The sequence below is a fragment of the Lucilia cuprina genome, chromosome 2 (genome assembly GCF_022045245.1).
Source record: "Lucilia cuprina isolate Lc7/37 chromosome 2, ASM2204524v1, whole genome shotgun sequence".
Taxonomy (NCBI): Eukaryota; Metazoa; Arthropoda; class Insecta; order Diptera; family Calliphoridae; genus Lucilia; species Lucilia cuprina.
In genome coordinates, this window is record NC_060950.1 from 45,618,910 (window position 1) to 45,629,082 (window position 10,173).

Genomic DNA, 10,173 nt, shown 5'->3' on the forward strand with positions numbered 1-10,173 from the left:
TAATAATCGGCGGTAAGTATGGTGACTAGATGTTTGCAGGGAAGATCTGGGGCGTCGAGGAAGATGACGTTATGGCGAGGATGAATCCTCGAGAGGGATGGTCATTTGCGTATAGGTATGACCATAGGGAGATGCAACACTACTTTTGGCCCCTTTTCTTTTTAAATACCCTAAATGCTGGTATGAATTTTGTGTCAGTGTGTGTGTTCTTGGTCCAGATTTCCGGCAAGAACCACCCCATCCGGCGAGCTTTAGCCGCGCAATACGCGGGCATACCAGCGCCGCTAGCAATTTGCCCACTCTGTTCCTTTTTTGTTCTTTAAGTTGTCTGTTTGTTTATTTAAACAAACAGCTGACACACCACTATCCAATTTTTGTAAAAATTCATTATGCCACAAATTGTACACCAAAACAAAGTGCAACTGTAATGCTTTAAAATGATGCATAAACGATTGTTCTGGCATGAAAACTGTCAAAGTTATTTGCAACCATATCGGAACCTCAAATCACAGCGTTTTTAAGCATAGAACAACAATTCTACCGATCCTTCAAATTGACCATTTTTTAGACGAACACATTATACCACAAATGATATACCAAATTAAAGTGCAATCATAATGCTTTAAAATGATGCATAAATGACTGTCATAGCATGAAAACTGTCAAAGTTATTCACAACCATATCGGAACTTCAAATTACCGCCTTTTTAAACCTGGGAAAATAATTCTACCGATCTATCCACCTGGCCATTTTCTAAAAATACATTATGCAATAAATTATATACCAAAACAAATGGCAATTTTAAGGCTTTAAAATGGTGTATAAACGACTGTCCTAGCACGAAAACTGCCAAAGTTAATTGCAACCATATCGGAACCTCAGATTACTGCGTTTATTAAACATAGAACAACAATTCTACCGATCCTTCAAATTGACCATTTTTTAGACGAACACATTATGCCACAAATGATATACCAAATTAAAGTGCAATCATAATGCTTTAAAATGATGCCTAAATGACTGTCATAGCGTGAAAACTGTCAATGTTATTTGCAGCCATATCGGAACCTTAAAATACCGCCTTAAGGTGTAAGGGTTATTAGTCACCAAGGGCAAAGGCGCAATTCTGAGTCTGATCTTATAGCGAGCCGATACTAAAGAAAACAATTGGGACAATACATATTGGAAGACCAATATGTAGTTGTTCATTCCGTAAGCAGATTGTCACTGGCTGAGATATAAATGATTGATAGTACAGAATCTTCAGCTTTGTTCTGGATATAGTCAGTAACTATACTAAACACAATTCATTCAGTAGTAATAACAAGTAGTTTAGGACCTTGCTTCATAGTTTTTCTAAACTTTATTTTGTTATTAGTACCGAATTCTGCACTTATTATAAGAAGAAAATGTTCATATAGAATCCGACATAAAACTACCTAAACTAGCTGTCCAATATACTTAACATACTTACTACTTTATTCTACGATTTTAACTTTACACTTACCCGGATTATCTGCTTCATTATCTGCTCTCATTTCATTCCTTGTTGTTGTAGTTGTTGACACCTGAAGAAAAGTTCGGAAGATTTTAGATAAGGTTTCAAATAGTAATAAATTTAAAATTTTAATTATTGCATTATAAATACTTGCCAAGTCCCATGAATTACACTGAATTTGGCTTCTTAGTGGAGTTTCGCCCCTTCAGTTCGTTCTTCTCAGGGACACTTGAAGTCTTAATAACCTGTAGGGAAACGAAACTTTAGTTTTTATTATTTTAAAGTTAGCAATAAAATTTTCTAAAGGAATATTTATGAATTGTCTTATGAAAATATTTATTAGGATTCTCTTTTAGAAAATTTTATAATCTAACACTCTTATTTCTATTAGTGTAGAATTTTAGTTTTAAATTAAAATGTCAAGATCTAAGGCTGCAGCCCGAAATCTTTGGTGGTTTTGGTCCCTACTTTTCCGCCGAACTCTCTCTAATAAGAGACTTACCTGATCTGTCATTAGGATTAGTGTTCTGTAAAGAAAGTGGACGCACTCAATTTAGTTTTTGTTTAATGTAGTTACAAGGGGTATTTCCCGCCAAAGTCTCTATTGTTTACTCTACGAGCTTTGGTGGACTTAGTCCTTGTGTTACAGTGGAGAATAAGTAACATTATTTTATTTTCTTGTATTTTTATACTTACGGATCCTAAACGAAACCTAAGGCCAGTTTGAAGTTCAAGATGTTCTAGAAGTTTATTCTGAAAGTATAGAGAATTCACATAATTAGTAAAATTGTATAAAAAAAAAACACAAAAAATATTAAAAATATAGAAAAAATTATAAAAAATAATAAAAGGAATATAAAAAACATATGAATTACAAAAAACTGAATTAATACTTTATTTTTAAACATTTTCAAATTTTTATTATTTTTCACTTTTATTTTGAGAGTTTTAGTTTTCTTCTACGCATTTATTCACAGCATACTTTTTGCGAACACCCGTTTTCGTTATTTAATTCACTTTTTTCCACAATAGTTTTCTTTACATTTTTACCTAAATCTCACAATAGGTGTTATAAACAAGTTTATTTTTACTCGCATTAATACTTTCCTTTTCATCAATTTCTTTTACTAACTCTTCAAAAATTTTCGTTTAATTTCCTAAATTTTAACTTTTTTCACTTTCACTGAAAATTTGTACACCATTGTAATAAAAAAATTTTTAAGTTTCAATTAATTAACAACAACATAGCCCCGTTCAATAGTTTTATTTATTTCAATCACTCACACTTTTATCCGCCACTGTATTTTCCAAACTTAGTTTTATTTTACACCACACAGTTTCTTCACACACACGGTCAAAATATTCACTTAACACCATAGAATAATTTTTTTTATTGTGCCACAACACTTTGATTTTCACAGTATTCTTTTATTTTTGTTTTACAACGGTTTAATTTACCATCACTTTAGTTTCAGTTTCAGTTTTACTTTCATTTTTATTCACTTTTAATTTCTTTTTTAACACCACACACTTTTAATGGTCACTGTAAAATCCGTTTTTAGTTTGTTTTTTTTATTCAGCGTCAACAATTTATTCGCACAATAGTTTAATTTTATTTTCACTTTTAATTTTTTTATTTCACTTTTATCGCTGTAGATTCCAATTTTATGTTTTATTCACAGACACAAATCCGTTTTACACACTAGTTTCATTAAATTTCTTTTTTTTCTTTAATTTTTCACTTTAATTTTGTTTTACACTTCACTTTTATACCTCACTGTAATTTCTGGAAAAAAATGTTTAAATTTTTATTGCATACCGGCAATAACTTATTCACTTTTTATAAAAATTTTATTTTTCCGTTTTCATTTTTTTGTCCGTCCGCGCACTCGTTACACTCACTGTATATAATTTTTTTTCACCATGAATTCCTAACTGCACTTTTATTTTGATCACACTTTTTACAATAATTTCACTTTATAAATTCATAAAAATTACCTTGTTTTTTTTTCCAAATCCAGAAATTACGCACGCACATACCCAATAGCTAACGGCATTCACATTCCTGAAAAGAGTAAACAAAAAAATGCATTACAATTTTTGTTGACCTTGAATGAATTCAATAAATTTTTACTTACCAATATTTCACCAGAATCTGCAGCATCCTCCTCTTTTCCTGAAAAGAAAACATGAAATAATATCAATTAGTATTTTGTCACAATTTTGCAATAGAATTTCAAAATAAAAACAAATATATTCAAAAATAAAAATTTCATTAACAAAATACTTACTATTTGCATTCTTTGCATTTTTGCATTTTTGCATTCTCTCTCCTCCCCTTCCATTTCATTCAAACAGCTGTGAAATAAATTAAGAGTACGTCGCCGCACGACCAGTTTTGACGGCGGTACAGAGTCGCACATTTGTTTGTGAATGGAATAAGGGTTGCCATATTGCAAATTTTTTGTTAGGAATAAAGAAATGCCCAAAATACATGAAAATTTTTAAAATTAAGGAAATTCAAAAATTCAGGGCGCAAATTATTCCACCCCATTCTGTATCCATAAATGGATTACAAATTTAACATAGCCGAGGTGTCCTAATTTGAGGACCCCCCGCCGGACCCCTGGTTGGCCTATAAGGACCAAATTTAAAACAATACCTCCTCTTTCTGCATATCAAATTTCATTAAAATCGGATTAACCGTTTAGAAGTTACCGAATTATTTCCCTCTTTTTTTCTATACCACTGTGAGACGTGTTATATGTGCCCGAATTAAGAGATAATTTACTTTCTGTTAAAAAGATGACAGCTGCAGGTATTGACGTAAAATTCAGTAAGGACACTGCCTACAAATACAACAAGGGCGAGTTGATAGCTACAGGATACTTAAGAGGAAGTCTTTATGAAATTACTTTTCAACTGCATCAACATTCTGCAAATTTTTCTAATCAAGATAAAGTCAAACTCTGGCATAAACGTTTCTTTCATATTGGGCAATCTTCCTTAAATGATTTGGCAAATAAGAAAATGGTAGACGGAATAAATTTCAAAGCTGGAAAGTTAGATTTTTGCGAAATTTTTGTGAAAGGTAAACATTGTCGAGATCCTTTTAATGGAACTCGTCATCGATCGTCTCTTCCACTTGAAAGAATACATTCAGATGTCTGTGGGCCTATTGATCCTATAGCTTGGGATGGATCAAAATATTTTGTATCCTTTATTGACGATTTCACCCACTTTGCAGTAATTTATGCTATTAAAAAAGTCCCACGTTTTCGAGAAATTTGTGAAGTATGAAGCAATGGCTACAGCTAAGTTTGGTTTATCAATTTCGAAGTCAACAGTAGATCAAGGTCGTGAGTACAACTCCAAGGAACAATTGAAGTGGTACAAATCAAAAGGCATTCAGCTAGAATAGACAATTGCTTATTCACCACAACAGAATGGTGTCTCTGAACGTTTCAACAGAACTATAGTTGAAAAAGTTCGTACTATGCTACTACAATCCCATATGCCGAAAAATATGTGGGTTGAAGCTGCGCTTTCTGGCGTTTATATAATTAACAGGAGTCATCAAAAGCAATTGATGATAATGTGACTCCTGCTGAAATGTGGATATAAACTCTGGGATATGAATGAAAAAAAAAGGTTGTTACCGCGAGGGACGTAAATTTCGAGGAAACTTGTCATCCGTACATGGAGCATACTGAAGTAAATCAACCACTTACAATTTTGTTAAAAACTAACGAGCAAGAAAGGGTAGATGTTATTAATAATATGCCCGTTACTGATCCAGTAGTTGCTGAAGAACCTGCAGATACAAATGAAGAACTGAAATCGATTAATTCTAATAAAGTCTGGGTTCTTACTAAAACTCCAAAAAGTGCCAAGTTATTGAAGTCCAGATGGGTATTTAAAATTAAGTGGGATGAGAATGGAAATCCTGTACGATACAATGCCAGGTTAGTTTAAAAGGTTTTTTACAAAAGTTTGGTGGCGAAACTGACAACAATACGTGTGGTTCTCGCTATTGCGGTTAAGAAAAACATGCAACTTCATCAATTGGACATAAAAACCACATTTTTAAATGGAGACTTGCGCGAAGAAATCTATATGGCTGTACCAGAAGGGGTTACTGCTGAAAAAGGTGTTTCCTGTCGGCTACTTAAATATCTGTATGGACTAAAACAGACGCTGAGAGGCCTACTTCAAGACTTAAATATATTGAAGAATGAAACCGTTACTTGTTTAAACATTAAATACCTTTTTCAATAAATTTGTCATTGGGTTCAAATTACAAGAAAGACTTTAGAGAAAAACATATTATAAATGTAGGGAATTGGAGCAGCTACAACGTCCAATAAAAAAACCATTGTCATATGACCAAAATTCGGCCTCAAACTTAAAAAACAATTTTGAGTAAAATATTGAAAAACACTTTTTTAAAAACTTTGTTTTATGAAAACTTTAGAACAAAATATTTAATACCCCAAAATGTAGGGAATGGGCTAGCTACAAAGTCCAATACAAGAACCTTTGTCAGAAGTCCAAAATTCGGCCCCAAAATGGAAAAACAATTTTGAGTGAAATATTGAAAACACTTTTTTGTGTTATCAAAAACTTTAGAGCAAAACTTATTATACACTAAAATGTAAGGAATTGGACTAGCTACAAAGACCAATACAACAACCTTTGTCAGAAGTCCAAATTTCAGCCCCAAGCTCAAAAAACAATTTTAAGTGAAATATTGAAAAACACTTTTTTTGCTTTATGAAAAACTTTAGAGCAAAACAAATTATACACCAAAATGTAGGGAATTGGACTAGCTTCAACGTCCAATAAAACAACCTTTGTCAGATGACCAAAATTCGGCCTCAAACTTTTTTAAAAATGTTGTTCTACGAAAAACTTTAGAGCAAAACATATTACACACCAAAATGTAGGGAATTGGACTAGCTACAACGTCCAATACAACAACTCAAAAAACAATTTTGAGTGAAATATTGGAAAACACTATTTTAAAAACTATGTTTTATAAAAAACTTTAGAGCAAAACATGTTATAAATGTAGGAAATTGGTCCAGCTACAACGTCCAATAAAACATCCTTTGTCAGATACTAAAATTCGGCCCCAATCTTAAAAAAGAGTGTAAGTGAAATATTAAAAACACTTTTTTTTAAATTTTGTTCTACGAAAAACTTTTGAGCAAAAGATATTACATACCAAAATGTAAGTACAATAGCCTTTGTCAGAAGTCCGAAATTCGGACCCAAACTTAAAAAAAGTTTTGAGTGAAATATTGAGAAACACTTTTATAAAAACATTGTTCTACGAAAAACTTTAGAGCAAAACATGTTACACATCAAAATGTAGGCAATTGGGCTAGCCACAATGTCCAATACAACAACCTTTGGCAGAATTTCAAAATTCGAGACCAAAATCAAAAAACAGTTTTGAGTGAAATATTGAAAAACACTTTTTTTAAAAATATTTAGAGCAAAACATGTTATACACCTAAAGGTAGGGAATTGTAACAGTTACAACGTCCGATAAAACAACCTCTGTCAGATGTCCAAAATTCGGCCCCAAACTCAAAAATCAATTTTGAGCGAAATATTGAAAACACCTTTTCAAAAACTTTGTTTTATGAAAAATTTTAGAGCAAAACATTTTACACACTAAAATGTAGGTACAACAACCCTTGTCAGAAGTCCACAATTCTTCCCCAAACTCAAAAAACAAATTTAGAGTGAAAGATATTACACACCAATATGTAGGTACAACAACCCTTGTCAGAAGTCCACAGTTCGGCCCCAAACTAAACAAGTAAGAGTGTTATATTCGGCTATGCCGAATCTTTTATACCCACCATCAAATCACTGATATATAAATGAACTTTGATATTTTGAATATTTTATTATTGTATATCGATATTAAGGAGAACATCAGTGTAACATTTGAAAGAGGTCCATTAGTGGGGGTTTTACTATTGACAGTGCTAATTTTTATAGGTAGTAGGGGTATTTATACATACATATATGGAAATTATCATAAAAGTCTGTAGGAAGATTTCAGTTCCTTATTTGTTTAAATTTCATCGATCTACTTGTATTTTGAAGCCATTTAGGAGCATTAAAGTCATAAAATATGGTAGAGAGTTTTTAAATCAATAAATCTTTTTATAAATCTTCTAGTATATTTAAGCCAGTACTGAGCTTTAAAGTCATTTTCTGAAGGGGCCTTATATGGGGGTAGCGTCAATTATAGACCGATCTCCGTAAAATTTTGTAGAACGATCTTGGTTCCTACAGGTCAGGTTTATATCGAATTTCATCGCTTTACTCGTTTTTTAGCCCAAAAATTAATTTTTTGATGGGGACATTATATGGGGGTAGGTCAATTAAGGCTCGATCCACATAAAATTAATGTGTTGTTTCTAGAAAACGTGTGAGTAGTTTAAGTAAAAATTTTACTTGTATTTTATTTTTGTTACAATAACAAAATACATGTAAAATTTGTGCTCAAACTAATTGCTCGGTATCCAGAAACAGCACATAAGTTAAGAGTTTTTGACTGGCAAGGAACTTAATTGAGTCGAATTTTATTGCTATACTCGTATTTTTAAGCCAGTAATGGGCCTTAAAGTATTTTTCTGATAGGGACCTTATGTTGGGGGTAGGGTCAATTAAGGCCTGTTCCACATAAAATTTGGTAATGACTTGTATAAATCTTACTTCTGTGAAATTTCATTGTTATAATCATATTTTTGAGCCAGCAATGACATTAAAGAAAGTTTAGGGGATGTCTTTTTATGGGTGTAGGGTCAATTATGGACCGATCCACATAAAATTTCATAAAGATTTTTTGGCCTGTAAGACACTTACTTATATCAATTTCATCGCTATATTCGTTTGTTTAAGCCAGTAATGAGCTTAGGGGACCCTTATATGGGGGGTAGGGTCAATTATGGGCCGATCCACATAAAAATTTCATAGAGAGGTTTTAGCGTAAAGAAACTTACTTATGTCAAATTTCATCGCTATACTTGTATTTTTAAGCCAGTAATGAGCGTTAAAGTCATATTCTGAAGGGGACCTTATATGGGGGGGTAGGGCCAATTATGGACCGATATACATAAAATTTGGTTGAGAGATATTGACTTACATGAAACTTATGTGTGTCGAATTTCATCGCTATATTCCCATTTTTAAGCCAGTAATGAGCGTTAAAGTCATTTTCTGAAGGGGACCTAATATGGGGGGTAGGATCAATTATGGACCGATCCATATAAAATTGCATAGAGAGGTTTTGGCTAGTAAGAAACTTACTTATGTCAAATTTCATCGCTATATTCCTATTTTTATGCCAGTAATGAGCGTTAAAGTCATTTTCTGAAGGGGACCTTATATGGGGAGTGGGGTCAATTATGGACCGATCCACATAAAATTTCATAGAGAGATTTTGGCCAGTAAAAAATCTAACTTATGTCAAATTTCATCATCGATATACATTTATTTTTAAGAGTGTAATGAGCGTTAAACTCATTTTCTGAAGGGGACCTTACATGGGGGTAGGGTCAATTATGGACCGATATACATAAAATTTTAGTTGAGAGATATTGGCTTGCATGAAACTTATGTGTGTCGAATTTCATCGCTATATTCTCATTTTTAAGCCAGTAATAAGCTATTAAGTCATTTTCTAAAGGGGACCTTATATGGGGGTAGGGCCAATTATGGTCCTATGTCCGCCATAATGCAGAATTACTTTGCAGACGTCAAAAAACTTACCTATACGAAATTTTTGTTGTATGTGCTTGATAAAAAAACGAATTTGTGTATATTTGAAGCTATGTATACAATATTCCGGGGGGGTACATTTGTTAGGGGGCTATGTGAAATCGTTGACCGATTTTGCCCATTTTCAATACCAATCATTTCTGCTCAACAAAATATATTTTGGGAAAATTTCATCTCAATATCTCTTATTTTGTGGACGCTATCGTGCCAACAACAGAAATACGGACGGACGTTAGATCGTCTTAGAATCTTACGAGGTACCAGAATATATATACTTTATGGGGTCTTAGAGAACATTTTTTTTAAAAAAACTTTGTTCTACGAAAAACTTTAGAGCAAAACATATTATACACCAAAATGTAGGGGATTGGACTAGCTATAACGTCCAATACAACTACCTTTGTCAGAAGTCTAAAATTCACACCCAAAGTAAAAAAATTTTTAATGAAATGTTAAAGAACGCTTTTTTAAAAACTTTGTTCTACGAAAAACTTTAGAACAAAACATATTATACACCAAAATGTAGGTACAACAACCTTTGTCAAAAGTTAACAATTCGCCCCCAAGCTCAAAAAACAAGTTTGAGTAAAATATTGAAAAACACTTTTTTAAAAACTTTAGAGCAAAACTTATTACACAACAAAATGTAGGGAATTGGACTAGCTACAACATCTAATAAAACAACCTTTGTCAGAAGTCCAAATTTCGGCCCTAAACTCAAAAAACCATTTTGAGTGAAATATTGAAAAACACTTTGTTTTGTAAAAAACTTTATACTCAAAAATGTAGGGAATTGGACTAGCTACAACGTCCAATACAACAATCATTGTCAGAAGTCCAAAATTCGGTCCCACTTTTTTAAAAACTTTGT

The 10,173-nt window shown here is 32.5% G+C and overlaps 1 long non-coding RNA gene across 1 annotated transcript; it reads right to left on the reverse strand.

The window, feature by feature from the left end:
* Positions 1–1,652: 1,652 nt before the first annotated feature.
* Positions 1,653–2,254, reverse strand: LOC124419387. Its single transcript, XR_006940531.1, has 3 exons — positions 2,196–2,254; positions 2,002–2,026; positions 1,653–1,744 (listed from the first exon to the last, which is right to left on the reverse strand). It is a non-coding gene; the product is annotated as an uncharacterized LOC124419387 (long non-coding RNA).
* Between the last annotated feature and the right edge of the window lie 7,919 nt (positions 2,255–10,173).